Source organism: Lagopus muta, chromosome 1 (assembly GCF_023343835.1).
Source record: "Lagopus muta isolate bLagMut1 chromosome 1, bLagMut1 primary, whole genome shotgun sequence".
Lineage (NCBI taxonomy): Eukaryota > Metazoa > Chordata > Aves > Galliformes > Phasianidae > Lagopus > Lagopus muta.
This window is the reverse complement of record NC_064433.1, coordinates 43,502,660-43,525,453: the sequence shown is the minus strand read 5'-3', so window position 1 is coordinate 43,525,453 and position 22,794 is coordinate 43,502,660. Positions and strand designations below refer to the sequence as shown.

General features: G+C 36.9%; 1 long non-coding RNA gene across 6 annotated transcripts in view; it reads left to right on the top strand.

Moving 5' to 3' along the window:
- LOC125693008 (uncharacterized) overlaps positions 1 to 22,794 on the top strand; it is a 103,712-nt gene that overhangs the window by 36,840 nt on the left and 44,078 nt on the right. Inside the window, exon 2 of one of the 6 annotated variants that reach the window (XR_007376961.1) lies at positions 16,333 to 16,473. The exons of the other annotated variants lie outside the window; for them this stretch is intronic. This is a non-coding gene — a long non-coding RNA (uncharacterized LOC125693008). The remainder of the gene's footprint in view (positions 1 to 16,332; positions 16,474 to 22,794) is intronic. 6 annotated transcript variants of the gene reach the window in all.

Below are 22,794 nucleotides of genomic sequence, written 5' to 3'. Positions count from 1 at the left end.
CTTTCTCAAATCGTTCAGATTTTCAACAGTAGTGTATTTATTATATTTTACTGTTGTTATTTCTTGCTTTTGTTACTTTCAGTAGATAACATACAATTTCCCAAGAAATATAAACTCAATTCAGAGTTGTTGTGTCTAGTTCTTAGAGCATGCATTGTGCCTGTCATGGTCTTTTAGGCCTCAGAGAACTGGCAAGTGCTTTTAGTCATTTTGACTCCTTATAGAGAGTGGATACATTACTCTCTATTTTTATACCAACTTCATGGGGGTGTGGTTCATTTTTTGCTCATTCCTACTCTCTGAGTCAGAGAGAATGCTAGAAATAGTTTTTTTAATTTCAAGAATGATTAAAGTTTTAAAAAGCAGAGTGGCTATAAAAGATCAGAGATGGAAGTCTCTTTTAAATGTGACTGGCTTAAGCTGGAGAAGTTTCTTTCCAAGGCAAAGTGCCATAAAATAATAATAAAAACAAAACACTGTTCTCTCCACTAGATCATTCAAAAATGCCCTTAACATCTTTTACAGACAGATATTTGACAATCAAGCAGGTATGTGATTACCTCATTGATGGAATTACACAGAAAACACATCCTTCTCAGGCTCATTTCTGCATCCTTTATGTCAATCAGGAGACAAAAATGTTTTTATTTCAAGTCCATCTACTTACATTATATGTCTATGATGATGAGATGAGTCACCTCCCAAATTGTCTGGCTATAAAAGGAGATCAAAGTGACTAGCTTAGATATAGGACCTTTCTAGTAAACATCTACAAGTTGACTATCATACACTCATTATGACTGCTTCTCTGCTGCTTCTTTTACAACTGTTCTTCACACAGATTTTCTGAGTGGAAAATTTGGCCATTTTGAAACCTGATCCCAGAATCATCCTCATGAAAGTAACAATTGCCACATCTTCATCATGTTAGTTTTTTACATGACAATTACCTACTTGTATTAGTATTTTTTTTTTCCCCAAAAGACCAAACATTGTTGAAATACCTCCTAATGTGCAGAACTCATCTGGCATACTTTCCCAGACACAATACACAGATCTAGTATGGAGAGAACAGGTTTTATTAGGCACCTGTATGTGGTAGCAGACAGCATGTAAGTGTTATACATGTTGTGGTTTAGTGGACTTGTACTCTCTGTTATTGAGGAGTGCTGACATACCCGATGTGTCCTTCACAAAACATTTCTTACTCTCCATAAGAAAATCAGTGAAAAGAAGCTACTCTCAGTATTTTCATGGCTGATATTTTTTTTCCATCTAACTTTTCAATACTCACATGAACCTGGTGATTTTCTACATCACACACTTTTACAGACAAGCAGATATGTCAGTGATCATACAACACACAGGAACTGATACTCAGAAAAAAACCCTGACTATGTAATGGCTGCTTATACTTCACTTTGATGCTTCTGAGCATTCCTCGGCTAAGTACAAGCACTTGGTACCCACCTCTTTTTTTTTTCCTTTACATTATTCAGAGCTCTACTAGCTCCTAAAAAATGTAGTGTTGCAGTAAAGTGAGAGAATACGTGAGGCTTCAGCAGGTGGTAGAACATTTTTTATATAAATGCACTTGTTCAGTGGGGCTTCAGCTATATTTTAGCAGGATGTTATTTACGTGCACATATTTCTCCTCTAAAAGTTTGCAAAGGGCAAGCTAGGTAATGTGATTAAGTGGCTGAACACAGTAAAGGTTCCAAAAACTAGGTCATTATTGAGATTAACGACTGGATTAAAAGGATTTAGGAGAGTGGTAGGATTTTGATTTGCATATTACTCCAAAGACCTTTGACTTATGCAAAGCCTCCTTTTAAGGACTATCAAGTCAAAGTATTACATCGAGCAATTTAGTTGTTGCAAATTATTCTTGCCCTTTTTTTGACCTTGTACATACTACCCGTATTCTTACACAGGACTTATTCTTCGTAATTCAACGCTTGGATTTCTCTTTTGTATGTGGTAAATGCAGGGGGAACATTAATGTGAAAGAGATAAGTTATTAAACAATTACATCTTATCATGCATAAAAGATATGGGATTCTTGAAGGATTTAATTTGAGAGCATTTTATTCTTCTGCTAGAAGATCTTGCTTAGGAACAGATTCAAGAATAAATCAAAATCAAGTATTCATCGGAAGTCCCAGAAACTTATTTAGATTAACCTTCATGCCACTCTACAAGAGTATACACAGCTGTTTTGACACATGAAAAATGTATTGAAGAGCTCAAGGCTATAACTACTTCAAGAAATGAAACTAGGGCCTGCATAGCAGAGGTCACCCATTTAGCAACAGCTAAATGAAAAATTAGTTTCAGGGGCTGCTTAGCAGAAAAATTCCTTCATTGTCAGCTTATGTTTGTGTCTCGTTCATGGTACTTGTATGTTTCAATGCAGTAAAGGAAGAGAGGAAGTACTTCTGGGTGGGCAATAGAGCACAAGTATGATGATGGGAAAGAGGAGAAGTGATGTTCTGCAGGCAAGTGATCCTGTTAGATAGTACACTTCTGATAGGAAAAGTAGGTAAAATGCATTCAACAGGGCTAACAACAGAAATTTAGGATTTTCTGCACAAACTTGATAAATGACAGCAAATGCTTTCGGTCATATTTTCACAAATCATATTCTTTATGTACTATCCAGTCACTTGTATTTCAAAAAAGGTTCTATAAACCTTTAACCTGGCAATGTTATAATCTTTTTGCTTTGTTCTTAAACACTGGTATGTTACAATGTCAGTCTCCACTTGCCAGTACTTGGAGAAATGATGTCATTTCATAATTGCCTCAATAAACCTCAGAAGTAAAAATTCTCACAAAAGTGCTAGCAATGCTAATGTTTCTGGGAAACAAACAAAAAAAAAGTAATGCATATGGGATCACAATATGCTCACTTTTTTTTCTGGGTGCAGGGGGAATGGATTACAATTAAATAAACTTTAATTCTGCAATGAGTGAATGAACACAAAACAAAGTCCAAGGAATTATCCAAGACAATGAGTTAATTTTGTCATCCATAAATTATTTTACTGACAAGATTTCATTTGTGTAACACTGTAGGCTCTCAAGAACTTTTAGATAATGAAGTCCAAACCAAATCACACTATTCTTACATATAGGAAATAACGGTGCTGCTCTATGAAGGGAGCAGTTTCACCTTTAACTAAAGGTAGTTTTCTGTATTTTCTTCTGTCAGGACCTTTTGGCAGAGTCATGATGAGAAACAAAGCTTTTTCACCTCCTGGCTTCATCCATCCGTTTTTCTTGCAGTAAACCGGAATTTCCATTTCTACAACATTCAGATTTTTTTTCACGTGTTTTCTCCACCCCAAAATTGTTACTATTCCCTAAGTGCTTTTCCTCAAGCACTTTTCCACAGTAATTAAGGAGAGCGCCATTTTAAAAGTGCAGTGTGAAAAGGTGTCACTAATCTGAAAAACTCCAAGAAAATTAGATATTGTCATTTCAACCTGGTGCCTAAGGTCCCATGACTGATAAAAGATATGTGGCTGAAGTGTCACCCTTATCTGTGGTGTTATATCTTTACATCATCTCACACGGCTCAGATTTTGGAATCAGAGTTGAAGAACTAAGTGAAGCAGGGATTTCACTGCTTACAGATTTTAGACTCTAGCATCTAACTTTTAAATTCTCAGCCACATTCCTAAAAAACTTGTGCCAAGGCTTTAGAGATATTGCCATCCTTTGGGATCCAGGCAACAGAAGTCTCTCCTGATGCTGAGGGCCTTCTGTTCTTTACATCAGCAGCCCTCAAAAAAGCACATTTTCTCTCAGAGGAACACCTCAATTACCCGACAGAAAATGACCTGTGCTGAGGGAAATGTTCTGTGGCCCTTCTGCTGAAGCTAGACAGTTGTGTAGAAAGAAAAGGATAGAATTAAAGCTTCAGTGTTAAACAGACCTTAATAATGTCTATGTTTATTACTAAGTGCTAGATTTTTAGGTAAGAACTTTTTATTTGTTTGTTTGTTTATTAAATCTAATCAATGGTTGTTGACTTTAAAATGTGAAGATCAGAATGCAGCCTGCCTCACAGACTTAGCTAGTCTGTGGTGTTTGCTTATTCTGAAGTCTTGATTGTAAAGTCTTCAGAGCAGAAGAGCTTGCCCAATCCAGAAGTGTTTGTAACCTGATGGTAAATACCATCACTTCAGAAACAAGAATGGTGCCTTTGAACTTTGTTAGCCTGAGGAGATGATCAGCTCAGGGTCCCTACGCATCCTGGGAAACTGCCCTTTACACTAAACTACAGTATTAGGAGTAATTTGTAGTGATAAGTTGTTGCAACTATTTTTTATGAAGAGTCATATCTTGTGCGTTTACTTTGGACGTGTCATGAGGATACATAGCAGATGAATTCCTTGGGGGAGGGGTGGGGATGCCATGTTCTGGATTCCCTTCATGTTTGAACAGAAGATAGATTCTGAAATATCCAACTACAATACTCCTGGTCCTGTAGAAAACATAATTGTAACTGCTCGGGAAAGTTAGAAGGAATTTGGAGTAGAAAACAGCTGAGTAAAAATGCAGTTGGTGTTCAATGGCCTTAATGAAATCTTTCAAAAAAGCCTTTAGCTCCCAGGTTTGGATAATGCAGTGCATTAGAAAAAATGTCATGCAATAGTGAATGCCTGTCCCATCCATCGTCCCCAGCACTCTGCAGAGGGTGACAGAGCACCCTCCGCCAGCCCTACTTGAAAGTCTCACCACTCAGAGCCTGTGGCCGTGTAAAAACAATGAGCAGGAAATAAGCACATACAAGTACATTATAATAGGACACAGTAACTAACATAAGCATGTTTACTATAATTACTACTGGTTTCTGTTTAACGATTAAACAAATTATGTTCTCCACAATGTGAGAAGGAAGTAATAAGCAATATTTATTTTACTTTGGAGAATCAAAAAAGTTCTTCCATTGCAAATTTTTCAATGCACAAAATTAGTGTGCACATCTGACTTTTTCAGTCAAGTTGCTTCAGCATGGAAGTGTAAGAGGAGATCTAGTTCTAGGGACTATGCACTACAGTTGGAAGTTTAAGGTTCAGACTTCCTGGAAATTCCATCAGGTCTCGAACAGCCCTACGATTTCTGTGCCTTGTTCAGACATTCATACATAAAAAGCCATCTTTTCTAAGATTCTCAAAACAGATCAAGAAGATGGCAACTGAAAATTATTGATAGAAGCCAAATATGTCTGTTTGGATGTTTTTGTTGTTGTTGTTTTGGAGAGGCTTTTTCCTTTTTCTTTATTACTACTATTATTTTAAATCCCATAACATTTTCCCAATGGAATATTTGGAAATGTTAACTTGCAGCCCCAAATTTATTTTGCAAACAAGTTCCACTCTAAAGATGGGATTCACCTTCTCCAAGCTAGTTTCCAGCATTCCTTCTGCAGGTAAGTGAGTGGCCCACTCCCAGAGGGCAATTCATTCCAATCTGGCTACATTACCTATTTCAGGATAAAGTGAATCACCCTCAGGAATCTCCTGTCACTCTCAATTTACTCTCATTTAGTCAAGATGATTAACTTCTAGATGGCTAAAGTTAGGTGAACGCTGTAAGAAAAGACATTGCTTAAATGATAAATGAGATAAACAGGAAAGTAACAAGAAAGGACAACAGGATAAGGAGATTTCAAAATGCATTTCAGAAGGAATCGGCACAGTGTCTAATCCTTATCAAATCAGCACCAGAAACTGCACTTTAATAGGCTTTCATTACATCAGTAACTGCAATGATGAAGAATGTATGTTGGGATCTGCCACTGAAATTCAGCATGTTGGTCAGAGAATTCCATGCATTATAGAATCACTTGTCTGCTCATTCTTCTAACAAGTGGTAATTCAACTTAATCTCAATTTCCATTAGGACAGATTTTCATATCAACTTGACTGAAAGCAAGTGGTCTGATCGCATTATTGCTGGAATATATACACAAACATGCACATTACTCCAGATTCTAACTGCAAAATGGAGTGACTTCCAAAAATATTTGCATAATTTTCATTTTCACATCGTATTATTGAGTGTACATAATCAGTATTGAAATTGCATCTAAAGTGTTGAAATGAGCAAAAGCAATGTGAAAATTGTTTATTTTACATGATAGGGCAACTGTGCTTATACTACAGGGAAATATGTGAATCTCCATAATGTTCTATGTGAATCTTGGTGGCAATATACCTTCACTCACTCCAGTAAGGTCCTTTAGCAGGGAATTTGGACTCACTTGGTGCTTTGATATCCTCCAAGAGGTTGTAAAAATCGGCAACCACAAATGCTTGTGGAACAGCTCTAAGAGCATCTACTTCATATTACAGACATTACCACTGACATCTGATTATGTATGCTGTAGTTAAAAATAGAATGAATTCACTAGTACTGATTAATTGAAAACTAAATATTTGTGGCTTTAAGTTAGGATTGCCTCGTAAAAGACTCAGCACAGAAAGATTGTGAACAAATTCTAAATTCTATCTTATACTTTGGCTGCCAGTATCATGTTCTTTGCTGTTGTTCTTTTGTAGTGCTCTCACTTTGATTTTGCAGAAAAAAAATAAATCTACTTTTTCTTTCTTCCATTTAAACAACAGCTATTATATCTAAAGAGGAAAAAAATACATCAGTATGGGTCTCAAAGCTTTCTTTCTTTTTTTTTTTTTTTTTTTTTTTTTTTTTAATTTATGAACTAATTCAATTACCTCAGATGAAATACTGTTGTTTCCAACTACATCTTTTAACGCTTCCCACAAGTGATTTATATTGCGGGATTTATAGTCTACAACTTTTACTATCTGGTGTCTGAAATATTGTTTTTCAGCCAGAGAACCTCCGAGAGATATGAAATTCATCATGGCTTGATATCTGTTCACACTGTCTGCTTGAAATACAGCCATGGGCAACCACCAGCCCATCTCACACAACAGAATATCACCTTTAGTAGCTTTGCATCCTCCATGCAGAGATCCACAGAGAAATACCAAAGCTCACCTACACGCCTCAAAGTAAACACCCAACTCTAGGCAGTGTCTAATAGTGTGACACAAGAGCAGTGTATGTCTCAGGCAAAGGGAAGGCCTGAGGTCATCCCAGAATCAGCAGTCACAATGAAATCTTGAGGTCTCAGAATAACACTAAAACATTCTTTGCTATTATGAGAGCTGTTGTACATGGCACAGATCAATGGAACCAAAAAAGTCAACAGTTCGCGAGCAGAAAAATCAAGAGGAAATAGTTTTGTCAGTGGTTTAGGCCAACAATATGTGAACAAGGCACATGTTGGAGTATCTGTTGATGTAATAAATTAAACAAATCTCACATTACAGACTGGACATGAATGTCTTTTTTTGGCAGGAGAAAGGAAATCGAACTATGAAAAACTTGAGGAAACAATATGAAGGACCTGAAATCAAACCAAGCTGAGTGAGGAAAGTTGAACTTGTGGCTACAGTTCATGCTTTTTTTTTTTTTTTTTTTTTTTGAGGAGTTCATTTTTGCTCTAGTTTAGTGAAAAAAATTACCTTAGACACGAGCTTATGTCTTAATTTTCAGCTTAGATTTGTTTATTTCTGTCAACCTGAAGCTCAGAAGATTAGATCTGAAAACTACAATTTAGAAGCTTGGAGATGTTCCTATCACAGTATGCAACAATAAATTCATACACATTTTATGAAAGAACTTCAAAGAACTGAGACATCTTAATATGAATATTACCTTCAGTGGGCAGACAGTTTTTCTTCTTTTCCTCCCTCCCTTCCTCCCTTCCTCCTTCCCTTCCTCCATTTCAGTTTCTTAGCAATTTTAATTGTGTTATTTATTCATTTATTTCCTTAATTATTTATTTTTACAAAAGCATAATGAATTCAAACTCAGGGAAAAAATATGAAATCTGAGTTGTCTATTATTTGATTTCCAATTTAATCAACACTGAAATGTTCTGTTAATTTTTCTCATACTCTTGTATTCTTACTCAAGAAAATAACTGAAAACAATTTGACTTTTCAGTTAGTGTGTTTCAGTAGGCTACATCATGAAATGCATTCAGGCTATTAATTTCAAGCAAAAATTTTGTTCGTAAGATTACTACTGACTTGATTACCTCAGTACCTCAGCACATCACTGTCTTCAGTGCTGTTATCCTAAAATTCCCCTCAGATATATTTACAAACATTCCCACTGAAGTTACACGACTTGCCAAGGCAGACAGGGTGAGACTGATCCCACAAAAGCTTCAGTATCTATGATTCAGATGTCTCCTTTCGAGCTCCTTTTAAAGAAAATTGAGAGAAATTGGTACTTGTACAGAATGACTAATCCTACCTATCACAGATCCCCACTTTTGGATGAGAGAAATCATGTCCTAGAAATGTCTTTTTCTTTCCTTCGATTACAATGGGAGTCTAGATTTTTGACAGATATCCTTCAAGGATGAAGTGATGAATTTAAACTTTCCTGGCCACAGAGATATCTTTCAAGGTTTGGTAAAATGAGGCTCTTTGCTCTGAATTCTTTAAGCACAGGCTTTTCAGTTTCAGGAAGTGATTCTATGGATGCTTTAGGCATTTGTGTGAAATTTAATTCCACCACTAAAACAGTACCCTTTACAAAATATTGAGGGCTTAGTAAGAGTTTAGTATACAGCAGTATACTTTTTTAGAGTCACATTGTTCTGAACAGCTAATTTAAATGTGAATTCAGCATAGATCTTTTCACTGCATTTTACATTTCTTCCTCTGACACGTTGTTGGCCAGATTTCTCTCCACTGAGCATTTTGCAAAATTTTACATTTGTAGCCCCTGCAAAACAGACTCTAATTTCTCTATAAGATGCCCATTCTGAGGGCTCATTCTAACCCTCAGTTTCTCCTAGGCATCAACAAAGTGCTTGGAGACTCTGTGCAGAGAACTAGGGACAGATTCTGATATGTCAGACTGAATTTTCCACCAGGCAGTGGCTTTCTGTTATTTCTCTCCAATGTGAATTCCTATCCATTTTCTGTTTTTTCACTCTCAAGGGCATCCAGAAGATATTCTGGAATGAATTTAAAACAGCTTCAGGGTTTTTTTAAATTAAGCTACCATAAAACATATTGAACTGATCTTTGCACTGCAAAATTTCTGTCTGAACCATCATCATCTTCGGCAATGAAAAGGATGGCACTTTGTGATCAGTTTGGATCTCCTGCAGGATTTTTCAAGGGTTCACAGTGGCAAACAAATTATCATCAAACCTTTCTGACCTGCTTACTCTTGGGTTGGTCCTATATGTGTGCATAACATGTGAAAACTATAAGTAATTCCTCATTATCATGTACCTGGCTATATCACAGGAGAATATTAGGCTACAGAAACAGCACTCGAAAGAGGATATTGATTATTTGCCTTAATCTTTCTCATCTGCAGCATTTAAATAATATTCTGCCTAATTCTGAGAAATCATTCCTGAATTCAAACTGCATAACTATCTACTCCACTGCATATTTGAACTTATTTTCCTTTTCAAATCAATTGAACTAGTAATGTCTTTTTTTTTTTTTTTAATTTTTTTTTTTTTCACTAGGAAATGAGAAAACCTGTTATCTGCCCCTCACTATTAATGGTGACCTAGATTTTAGATCTAATATTTGTTTAAAGCCAGACAGTTCTGTAAAAAGGGTTTCATACAATAAGTTGTAAGTACTCAAGAACTCTATGCAATGAGTTGAAAGAGAAAGATGAGAGAGAAGAGGAAGACAGAGATTGAGACAGAGAGAGGGGAAGAGGAGGGCAGGGCAGGAAGGGAAGGGAGGAGAGGGAAGTGGAGGGAAGCGGAGGGAGGGTGGAGGGGAAGGAGAGGAGAGGAGAGGAGAGGAGAGGAGAGGAGAGGAGAGGAGAGGAGAGGAGAGGAGAGGAGAGGAGAGGAGAGGATAAATGTTTCATTTAAAAGAGACCTTCAAAGATCCTCTAGTCCAACTACCTGACCATCTCAGGACTAACCAAAAGTTAAAGAATACTAATGAGAGCATTATGTAAATGCCTCTTGAACAGTGACAGGGATCAGGCATCAACTACCCCTCTAGAAAGCCTGTTTCACTGTTTGATCACCCTCAAGAAGAAATCTTTCTTAGTTCCTAGTATGAACCTTCCCCATGCTGAGTTGTCATTCCTGTGTGTCTCATCATCAGTTGCCAGAGACCAGCACCTCCCTCTCCACTTTCCCTTCTCAGGAAGCTGTAGAGAGCAACTTAGACCCATCACCTTAGACCCTTCACATTTCCATATTTTGGAAAAGCAGCTGTACTGACAAGCAGAGGCATCTATCTCCTTGAACTCCAAATGACAGAAATCACAAACTGGGAAGAGCCTATTGAAAACACAGCACTGCGGTACAACATATTTTTAGAAAGATGAGTGATTTTCTTTGACTTCATTTTATTTATTCATCCTGGCAGCAGATTCTCCATCTTCTCTTCAATGAAGAGTCAACACTAAATCTCTGCTAATTCACACACATCACTCATCCATGTAAAACGTGACTAAAATGGACTCTCAAGTTAAGGCCAGCAAGGAACTGAATAACTTTACACTGAATATTTTAAGGAGTGTTTTTTTCCTCACTCAAGCTCAGGTTATTTAGGACGTAGAACACAAGACCTCAAGAACAAGTGGAAAGAAAGGATAAACAGAATCTATAGAGTTAAAAAATGCAGACTGTGAAAAAAAAAAACAAATTTTGAAGTAACAGAATATTTGACAATGTTAAATGATGTGAAGGAAGTCTGTGAAAAAATGACATAAGTCAGTGGATTTACTGCTGGTTTCAGTAGTATCAGGTAAGGTTATTCAGACACAATTTTTTAAAGTGGGGATAGTCTTCAGCTATCATTTACAAATATCTTCCCATATGAGGGAACGTTGACCTAAGAATATACCTTGTACTCCTTTCACTATTGAACTCTTCAATTAAACATCCTTCCTCTTGGCAGTGCAAGTAGTGCAGTGTAATTTTCAAAACATAGATTGGTCTGAAGATTTCCAGTATACATTTCAGGATGACAAAGATTACTTTCCACCTATTTCTCATTCACAGACAATATGTGTGGCTTTCCTAAAAGAGGATGGAAAATCCAGTGTAGTATTCCAGTACCATGTCTTATACCTTCCTCATGTGTTTTTCTTCTTCTTTTTTTTCTTCTTGTTAACAAATACTTTTCCTGAGACATTGTTTCTTGCTATATTTTTTAAATATAGTAATTGCTTTTGTTATTCTTGTTGTTTCTTTTTTCCTTGCTCTTTCAGAAAACATTCGTAGGCCTTCAAATGGCTTGCAAAACTGGAAAACAAACTTTGCAAGCTTATGCTAGAAGCTGTTTGATACTATTACCATTCTAAAGAAAACTGTGCTCTGGGAGGCTTAGCTAGTAAGCAAAACCTAGTGCATCTTCAAATCAGCCATCTTCTACTGCCATTTTACTGATGACCTCCCTGTAATAAAACTAGTGGCAGTAATAAAACTAGAGGACTGACCTTGTGAGGTAAGCCAGACATGGATTTGCTCCTGATATCTGAGAATGTGTTGGCTGACGTGTGATCTCTTGATTTCACAGAAGTAAAGTGCAAAATGATTTTGAAAGTCATTGCCAGGAGATGTTTTTTTTCAAAAGATCACATTTAGTGAGCTGTGACATAGAGCTATGCTTTGATCCCTCTACCAGATTGAGGAATTACGTTTATGCTTTATGGAAAAAAATCAAGATCAGTCCAGCACTGTGCCAATTTAGTCTTTTTTAACCCCTTCTTATCCCGAGTATTGTTCCTGAAATTGACAGACTGACATTATATCTGCCAAAAAGTCAGTGAGTAAAGCAATTGCTTTTCAAAACTGGCGATCCACGGCATGTATTATGCTCTCCCAGCTTGTATTTATTTTCATACTCTGATGCATAGAGACCCGTTTCAGTTTTCTGCAATAAGGGTCCAGTTCAAAAAGAGAATGCCAGATCACCCCTAAATTTGAGCAAACACATTCCTGTCCTACTGAATCATAAGAGAATGAGATATACTGTCCTCAGCATACCCCACTTGCTGGACTACCTGAAGAACAGAGGATGTGCTAAGGAGTAGATATCTTCAAACAGTACAGAGAACAACTTCCAGTGCTTTCCTGTTTGGAAATGATTGGTGACTTTCCAAAAGCCTTTCCATCATAAACAGAAGAGGAAATACTGCTGAGAATTTGTTACGCTTGTAAGGATGTTCACTGTTTCTCTTTTAGAGAAAACTATGAGAGAATGTACTGAAAGATGTAGACTGTACAAGAGCAGCAATTGTAGCATGCCAAATGGGCTAAGAGAAAGGATGGTCACAGTGCTACTACTGCTATGTGAAAACACTCCAGCATGGTGTTCTCTATTACCCGCTTCATTTTGTTTTGCTTGAAAATCACGAAAGCTTTACAAGACACTTCTTTGCTACACTCAAAACTAACTTGTACCAGTGATGAAAAATTATGCAGGAAACAGAGACTGTCCAAAACAGGCAAAGATGTTCTTCTACAACGTAACAGTAGGCAAACATGCTCCTAAAACATAACTGTGAATCATTCCCAAGAAGTCATCCATGATTTAAATGACCAGCTGTCATGTCCTCAAGGAACACCATGTGCAGTCTCTTAACTGCATCTCTCACTGCAGAATCCAGCTGAGTTTGAGAACAGACTTTTCTCTGCCTTTCCAATTTTCTCGGAGGGAGGGAAAATAATATTTTATGCAACATAATAAAATAAAATTTAAAAAATTTCTAAATATTTCCTCTGACATTTAGCAAACTAAAAATGTAGTTATGAAAATGATGAAACTATAAACTATCCGCAAATACAAGCCATGATGAAGTTTGCAAAAATTAATGATTCCTTGTACTTATTTAATATACATAACTAGGATAATGCAAACAAAAAATAGATCCAGATGAAGATTCAAATTATTGAGAGTAAAAATGGCTCTTGCTGAATAATAGTCCTTAAATTTTATCCTGAAAATAAGAAAGGGAAGGACAGAAAGCAACTTAATTAAGTTCTAGTTTTCTACTTTTCTCAAAATGTGCCAGTTCCAGTGTCTCACTATCACTCAGTATCTCAGGGCACAATATTTACTTTCTCTCCTGAGCCTAGTGTCTGAACCCTTGCAAAAGGAACAAGTTTATTAATTGCAGACCAACGTCATAAAGTGACTGTGCCTTTGTTTCACAGGATGGTTTTGTTTTGGGGCTGGCAAGAGGTGTAAATTTGTATCATAAAAAAATGTGTGCAGAAACAATGCCTGTGAGGTGAATGGCAGCTTGGATGCATTATGGGGTAATGTGGGTTTACGCAAAGGAGTATTTGGCTGGGAGATGAAATTAGAGCTTATTGTGTGCCTTGAGTAAACAATGCTATAATGGGTTATTGAGACTGCTGACTTCTAACAAACAATGCTGTCTGTGTAAGCATGACATTTTAAAACTATGACGCCTGAGGCACGTATGCTTATTATCATATGTCTTTTCATTGGCCTTTTAATGTAATGCTTTTGAAAGGAGAGAACAGAAAACATGTCTGTGAAGGGAACAGAGCTGAGGTATGGAGATAGGATTCTGTCTCTAGGTATTGACATGTGCCATGATAGTGTTTAAAAAAAAAAAAAAAAAAAAGGATCTAAGACAGCACTGTAGAAGTATCTGTAAATATAAACATAAATTTGTTCCAAAGATGTGATCACTCAAGGAAATTCTCAAACTGGAACTTAATGATTTGAAGATGATGCAGACACACAACAATCCTTACAACAGTGTTCACACGATAGACAAGAGTGAGATCATTTCAATCCAACTTGTACTATTCTTAGCATGAAAAAGACTAATAAGTTTTCTTGCCAATGTCACATTGGTGAGAAGATAGGGGAGCTTTACACATTGTTTCTAAATAACTTCCATGTCCTTGGTGTCTTCTCCATATGCTCTGTCAGCTTCACTGTTTTTTCAGGAATTTAGCTAGTTTCTTGTAGGATTGAGCCCTGCAGAAAAGTGTATTTAGTTTTCCCCCCGGGGAATGATTTTGGTTAAAAAGAGAGGCAGGTAGAAAAAGTGTTATAAACCAGCTGTTGTTGCGGATTTTCAGGACTGAAAACATTTCAAACCATAACACAGTAAGAAAATGGAGCTTGTCCCATTTCTCATTCCTGTCACAGCCTGAACAAATAAATGTGGTGCCATCTTCCATTCCTTTAAGAATTGGAGGTGCTGGGATGGGAATGGAATCATCTTGTGCCATTGTCAGTTTTCATTTCTGCCTTTGGATGCTGAGTTATCGCAGCACAACAACAGCAGCGACTCTTTCTATAGACTCATTTCAAGGACAGAGATAGAAATAAGAACAGAAAAGTGCACTCAAAATTATAACACCTTTTATGGCTATCTTAATTTTTTTTAGAAAATCAGACAAAAAATAAAGGATCAATTTTTAGGGTAAAAACTAACCTTAAAATACAGACAAAAATTCCTAGCAGGCATTGCCATATCAGCGATAGCTGTATCATGACAAAATGCATAAGTGACAGGTTACAGTCTGCAAACGAAGTCAGGAAGTATAATTCTCATAGACTACTGTAAAATATCTTCCTTAATCTCAATTTATATGGTACCTCCTTGGTTCACAAAGCACAATACTGAAGCAGCTTATTCAGGCACCTACTGAATTTAAAGCAAAACTTTTTTGTACATGTTCAGTATCATTTGTCAAAGTGAAATTCCTTATGATTTCTTGGTTTTTGACATGGAAAGCAAAAAGAAGACTGGAAACATCAGAAATTCATGTACAAGCCATGTGATAAAAGCTTCAGTCATGACATCTCTCTTCCTGCCCACAGCTCAGCTCCATCAGAGGTACTCAGCTTTAATAAATGATGACAAATAGGACTTAAGTTTGGCACCGATCATTTTCTTATTTTTAAACAGGAGTTCTGGCTGTGTATTTGGCTTATTTGTCTCTGAAACACAGCAGAGCTGATCCCCAGTCTTTGAGTTGTACCTTTGCAGGGTTTCTCACGAGGCCCAGTTGGAAGGAAGCAGCATTGCAAAAGGAATGCAGAAGTAGTATTTTTGCCATGCTCTTGCCACTTTATTACCTCCCACTTCCAGGCAACATACATAGAAACACTTTGTTTATTCATTTTCCAATATATTCCAGGCAGCCAGGGCCTGAATTTTCATCCATGCCCTAGACATGAAAATATTTATAGGATCTGTCAGTAGCATACCAAAAGAAGTAGCTACACACAGTAGCACCTTGTGTCAAAGGCACCCACTATTGAATATGTTGTCTATTTCACATAGAAAAGCAAAGCATCAATATTTCATTAAGTGCAAAACGGGGAAAAATGATACATTAAAATGTCCCATTTAAACCAGATCTGTGATTTTACTAGAAGAAAGCTTAGACAAAAGTGGAATGTCTTTACTTTTGATTTTGACTGTTTTCCATCTAAGTTTCACTTACAATACCAGCATGTGTAAAGGCATAATGTAACTCATATCAGTGGTATTTTTTTTTTTCGTATGGCATTAGGGATTAGATGATGCATCTGACACAGCTGGTATCAAGTTCTTTCTATTGGCCATTTCTTAATGGTACTTTTTTTGCAATATTTTACAAGGAGTTGTCCTGCAGGGCAGAGATTAAATTCTCTGGGAAGACTGTTAATATACTGGAATAAATACATGAGGTCTCACAATGTGGAAATATAATTAATATCACCAAGCAGTTACAAGGAGAGGAGGTGGAAGAGGACTTCATTCAGCTAATTTATCACCACATAATAAGTTAATCTCAGGATAAGGAAATAAACTGGTTTCCCAGGTGATCTGGTTTCTATTTCTGGCTCCGCTACAGATCTGAATTCTGACATTGGGTGAGACATTTTATATATAAACATACATTTAAAATATACTGTTGCTCATCTGCTGTCAGTCCACAATCAAAACCAGATTGGTATACAATAAAAATCAGAATCTAAGGTATCATAGACCTGCTTTTCTTCCCAAATCTCTGTCTGAAATGCTCAGACTATTTTAGATACACGTTCTCATTTCTGAGTACGTGCTTTTCCAACAGACATCTGTGGATCTCAGATTAAACCTAGGTAGGATGCAAATAATGGTAATACTGTTCACCAACCGTATGCATAGTGTAAACACTTGGAGAAAAGCATGTTACATTTTGAGTCATTTTTTTTTCTCTTTTGCCTTCTTCCTGTTTCGTTCCCTTGTTTGGGGCAGTTGCCAGTGCTTCATTTGTTGCTTGTTTGCTGCAAAAGGACTCTGCATTCCTTGTTTTGGTGACACTGGGAGAAACACGAAGGAAGAAGAAGGAAGTAATCCAAATTAATGATGTTTTCTTCTTTACCATCTCCTCTGCTTGTAAGTTGCCTTTAACTATCCTAATTTAGCACACATAGCAATTCATATAACTGTGAGATTTTTATTTTATTTTATTTTATTTTTGGAAGGAGAATGTTAAAAGAACTTTAAAAAAATCTACAAACAACTATCCTCACAAACATCCTCTGAGCACTTTTCGCCCATACTCAGTGTGTTCCTATTCACGTTTCTGCTATTTTATCATAAAGCAGCAAGCAAGCCTTCATTTTGATTCCCTGCTAACTTTATTTGAATTCATTCCCCATTGAATATAATTTGCTGTATTGTATACTATGGTAAGAATTATTTTACAACAAAAAACATGCAGAAAATCATTGTTTCAAAATAATTACATCTGTTTGAACCAGCTTTGATGCATATGCATGTTATCCAGACCTGAAAAGTAGTTAGAAAGAGATACATATTTCTGTCTCTAATTCATTTGTTACAGTAGTTCTACCATTTCCATCATCAGTCTTTAGACTGTGCACAGATAGTTCATTGATACCATTCAATATTTGAGATGTAAAAAATTCACACTGCATACTTATACCGTCATTGGATACACAAATGAAAAAAGCTCTGCAAAATGCAGTTTCCACTATCGATATCACATTCATCAGTTTAAAGAAATTGATTATCAATTTATTCAGTTGCCTTTCAACACATCTACCAGAGAACTTCTGCAAAGCGATAACAGAGGAAGAAAACAGAGAAGAGGAAATAAATCTATTTTGATATTTAAACAAATCTTAGGTGGCTTTAACATATATATTTATTGCAATTCTAATTAACTAAAATAATAAAGATTAGATTCTAACCTGATTCCTGACATACCTCTACTGAAAAACATCTACTTCCAGGCAATAAACAAATGCAGTAATTGGTATCAGTCAGGATGTGCAGTGAAGAACAGCACATGTCTTAAATTAGAAGCTGGCCTTTTCATAAGCATGTTAGCAGAAGACCACATCCTAACTGCAGCCATGTGACACACTGTGCAGCATCTGAGATGGGAATGCTGTCCTAAGATGCAGCACTGAGAAGAGATCGTTGATCCTTGCTGTTCTCTGTGAAGAACCTCAGTTTAAAAAAAAAAAAGAAGGAAATGGGTGAAATGTCAGCAGAGTACAGAGATGTGCTTGACAGTGAGTAGTTTCAAGCAGTTAATTTGTCTCTGTTTTCTTCAAAGTGAAAGGATAACACAGTATGAACACACGAGTATCTTAATCACCCCAGCTCTTTGTCACACTCCTTTCATAATAGCATTATGTAAGCATCTGATTTGCATCAGTGCGCAGTTCTGATTGCTGAGAAAGCAGTTTGCCATTCAATAAGCTTCATAAACAACGCTGTCTTTCTCTTATTTTCTTGAAGTAGTGTTGATAGCTGGAATTATATGGGTTTTTTCCTCCTGCACTTACAAGCACAAATGCCACTGTGTATAGCATAATTTTTGTCCCTGGGTGTATTAAAAGACCTTTAAAGACTGAAAGAGATAGTGTTCGTATTTCATAAACGCTGGGCTCAATATGAAAAAGACAGAAAATGTCAGTAGGTCAGGAAGGACAGACATATTGATCTCTTCAAAGAAAAGAATGGGATTGCTCTACAATACACTTCCAATTCACAGTGACTGACCATTTGCTGTTTGGAAGTATTTTGCTACTGATGACATCCAGCATCTCTGAGCTCAGCACCTTATGTTTTTACTCAGAAACACTAAAGATGACATTTCTTGCCCTAATTTACTAAAACCACACAAGACAGTCCCGCACTAAAATCAAGGACACTTATAAGAGGTGATCTCAGACATCTATTATGAGCACTGCCTGTTGGAAAGGGCCCCAGAAAAGACAAAAATTTGAGAAGCAAAGGGATGGGGTAGGCTGCTCTTTCTATTATCCACATCAAGCAGTGAGTATTGAGATAACCATGAAATGGAAGGCATCAGGAAGCCCATGGCAGAGCTGGATATGGCACCTGAGCACAACTCCTATCTTCCCTTTTCCACCAGCTTCTCTATGAAAGCAGCAAGGCACATTCAAGCAGTAGTAACACATGGGGGTCTGGTGGCCACATCTCAGATTGCCACAGTTATGCTGGCTGTCAGTTGCAGTCACGGGCCTACTGACAGGCCTGCCTCTGGCATCTTGCAAGGAGACCACGGTGTAAGAATCGTGTAGACAGACCTTAGTGACATAAATATTTACATATATTCTATGCCATTCTCTTTAAACAATTTACTGTTGAATTCTGATGACAGCAGCAATGCCTGAATTAAACTACAAAATCAACTCTAGGGAACTGGCAAAAGATCAGAATGATTATTGTAGGTGAAACTACAGGAACATTGAGTATTTTTTTGTACAGAAAACAATCATTTTTTCTTCAGCTCTTTATTTCAAGGATAATGCACTAAATAAAGGGATTACTGCTACTTTTGCAAAGATACTACCTGCAAGTAGGCCAGTAAGTCAGTGTTTCTCAAATTGTCCTTATTTCAACTCTGAATTCAGGTCTTATTGTGTGACAGATGACTGAATTCAGGTGAAACAAGCAGACTGAGGTCTTGTTTTCAGCTTTCCAATTCCAAGGCTCTCAACTTTTCCAGTAATAAAATTCAGAATTATTTCTATAGAGCTGTTCCACATCTGAAAGAATGAGAATTTGAGATATCCTTTGGTGATCAAAGCATGTTAAGAAAAAAAAAAGGCAGGACAAATGGTATATTTGAGCCCATGAAAAAAAATCCCTTAGTAGTAAAGCAAATGAGGTCTTTAATAGCATGAAGGAACCAAACACATTACATCAGCTACATCTGAGCCGCTTATGGATTTCTGTAGCTAAAAAGTTAATGGCATTTTTATCTGTTAGTCTTTGTATTTTATTTGAGCTTATTAGAGTACTGCAGTGAAGTTTCCTTTCCCTTTCTTTTAAAATCACATTTATTTTCGAATTGTACTGCTTACGTATATATATATTTATATAAATATTAATATAAATTTAGATTCAGCTTTTGGAGATGTTATCAGCTTTCTACAGAAACATACAATGGAAGCAAAAAGAGTGCATCTGATAATGGACTATTCCACAGAGCTCTTACAGCTGCCAATGCTTTGTTTACTTGCAATAGCACGATATATAAGGGAAAAGACACTTCACATTTTACAGCTTAACGTGTGGAAGTGGCCAGTTAACATACAATACGTATTTGTATAGGTGAAAAGCACAGAATACGGCTATTCTAAAGTATGTGTTCTCACAAGAGTTAAATAAGAGACATCTTATGAATGTGAGATTAGACATTACCAATTTTAAGCATATGGTCACCTTAATTTTCTACCAGATGTTCATCTATGTGGTTTTTCTGTCTTTGCTCTGCTTCTTTCCTTTCCAGTGCAATTAACTTTCCTCCAACTTCTAGTCTGTCTTTCCATCCTCAGGAAGTGCCAGCCTTTATGAACTCTCTTTCCAGCACCACCACAATCTAGGCTCAATTTCTTCAGCTCCAGTTCTTTGTCCCAGTCTGTTTGGATCAGATCTCTCAGCCATCAAGCATCCAACCTAAATGGCCTTCTTCTCATTAGTGTGGGTTGCAGGGGAAAAAAGAGAGAACAAGAGATATGTTTAAGACCAACTCTGCAGATATTTTAATGTTTGGCAGGGCTCAGCAAAGAAAGCAGAAAATTTTAGCAGTCTGAATGGATTTGTAAATGTGAAGCAAAATAAACAACTCTCACAAAACCAGTTATGAATTTAAGGAAAAAAAATGGAAAAGCTCATCTTGCAGAAGACACAAAGCATCATTCCAAGTGTTGAATACTAAATTTTACAACATGAAGCTATTGGTTGTCTCTATAACTGGTTGGTTACACTAGAGAAATTTCCCATATGTAATACATACAGACACATAGATCCATTCCTGTTTCTCTATGATGCTTCCCCTTCTCTTATGTCTCTCAATTTCATCTTGAATTCTATTTCACCTTATAATGATTCCACAGATTTTTTCAATTAAATATGCTTTTTTTTTTTTTTTTTTACCTTGTGTCCCTGTTGCCCCTGTTCCTTTTTTTTTTTTTTTTTTTCTTTTTTTTTCCCAGAAACCCTACAGGTATTAAACTGAACTTTTGAACATGTTACTGCAACATATTTGAAAGACAGGACTGATTTAAAGGCAATTGTGTGCCCTTAAACTCATCATTATAGAAAGGTAACTGAAAAGGTTTGGGGAATACAACAAAAATACAGAAGTGGCATAAGAACACCATGAAAGAATATCAACAAGATAGATATAAATATTTTTGTCATCTGACTCAAATGTCTTTTGATTTCTTGGCTGTAAGTGATCTTTAGAAATGTATTGGAAATGGAAAACATTTACGTCAGTTTGACTTTTTAAACTTCTATGTTCTCTTAAGATTATTTTTGCAAAATTGAACATCCAAGGGCCAGTAGTACTAAATCCAGATGAATAATCCAGATGTGAGAGAAATACAATCTATATCTCAAGCTCAAGACATCTTTTGGTCCCATTTTTTTTGCAAGGTGAAGTTTTTCTTTGTCAGAAATGAGGATTTACACCCTCTCAACTATTAATCAAGAATCATAGGAAGCCCAACATCAGTTGCTTCCAACACCTGAACAGCACTGCTGCCTACCAGCAGGCTCACAGGGCTTCATGGTCTCTGACTGGAAGGAAAGCTCTGCAAAGACTGGAACCAGAGCATGGAACAGGGCACATCCCTATCTTGAGACATTTTTAAAGCACAGCAGAGACCAGCAGGCACTGGGAACTTTCCCCCTCTCCCCGATAATTTTGCAGAACTGTTGCCTTGTGCAAAAATCTCCGCTGAATCAGAAAGAGGAAGTACAGCAGAGGCAGGTTTTTTAACTTCATCACATGCACGTGTCTCAAAGAATTTCTTCAGATGACAGTCCTCCAAATAAGCATGAAAGCAGCAGGAGTTGAGCCTGAAGGCATTGAGAGAATCAGTAGCACGCCCTCTAAATACTAATTCAGGAGCAGGCTCTCCACCAGATGTATTCCTTTAGGCCTAAAGTCACCTTTTAGCTGCTGCTTTGCAGAAGGAGCAGTTACATCTTGGTGCAGTAGCAAGTAACTCCAGAAATAGCAGTAATGAGAAATAAGAGAACAAAATTGGTCAGAAAAGCTAGTATTAAGGCAGACATGGAGGATATGCAATGCAAGAGAAAGTGTGTTTTGAGTTTATATCTGCTTTCAGTATCATATCTGAAGTCTGTAATTTCCATCATCATTTTCAAATGTCTTTTTCTGCATCTTTTCCACAAAGTGAAACAAATCCCTGCAGACTTAGCACAAACAACTTTCAGAAGAGACTTGTTCCACGTAAAGCCCTCTGATGGGACTATAAACGCAGCCAGTTCCTGTGGAGAGACCGAAAGGTGAACTGACTATGCAAAACTCAGCTACTGACCCATTATGCAAAAATATTTTAATGGCCTCGGAGCCTTTCTTCTTAAGTGTTTCATTTCTATTTAATGTGAAATTAGCTCAGGTTGCTTGTGACAGGAACACACTGACATTGATTAGAAACTAAGTCAATCAAATCAGTAACTGGTCATGTTAAAAGCTATCAGGCTGTAAAGACCAGTGGTTGTCTTCATGAGCTGAGCTTTTTTTTTTTGGAACAGTCAGAATATGGTTTTCAAATGCTTTGGAGGATCTTAGAGGATCTCAAAAAATACACTGCCAGATTCCATCTCTTTGCTATAAAACTAGACAAGCAAGTCTAAGTGGGGCAAGAGGAGATCATCAAATAAAATGCCTAATTGTCCTGCATAATACACAGGGCTTCCCACATACCCAGGATTCAGTCTCCCTTCACCAGGTTCTCAAGATGTCAAACCATAATTCAGAACCTTGCACTGTCAAGAGTCGTATCTTTGGGAAAAAAAAAAAACAAAACAAGGAGGCTTCCCTCCTTCTCATCCATGCCTCCCTCCATGCTCTGCCACCCATAAAACAAGAAATGAGTTGTATCATGCATGAAAGAAGTGGTAGAATTGAACCTTTAGAATTCTTCTTTTTGCCCTGACTCTATCTGCTCTACTTCAGCTGTCATGAGGCTAAGGCTGTTAAGACTGTATGGTATCTCTCAGAAAACTCTCACCTCTGGACAAAGTGGAAATGGACTATTTCCAGTTGAGCTGTCACTTTGATTTTGACCTTCAGAATTCATTTTGTGTTTCTTCTATCGAAGTGTGGTGCTTACAGCTTGTTTGTGTTGCTAACATCTTTGTACGCTAAGCTGCACATACCAGGTTTCTCACACG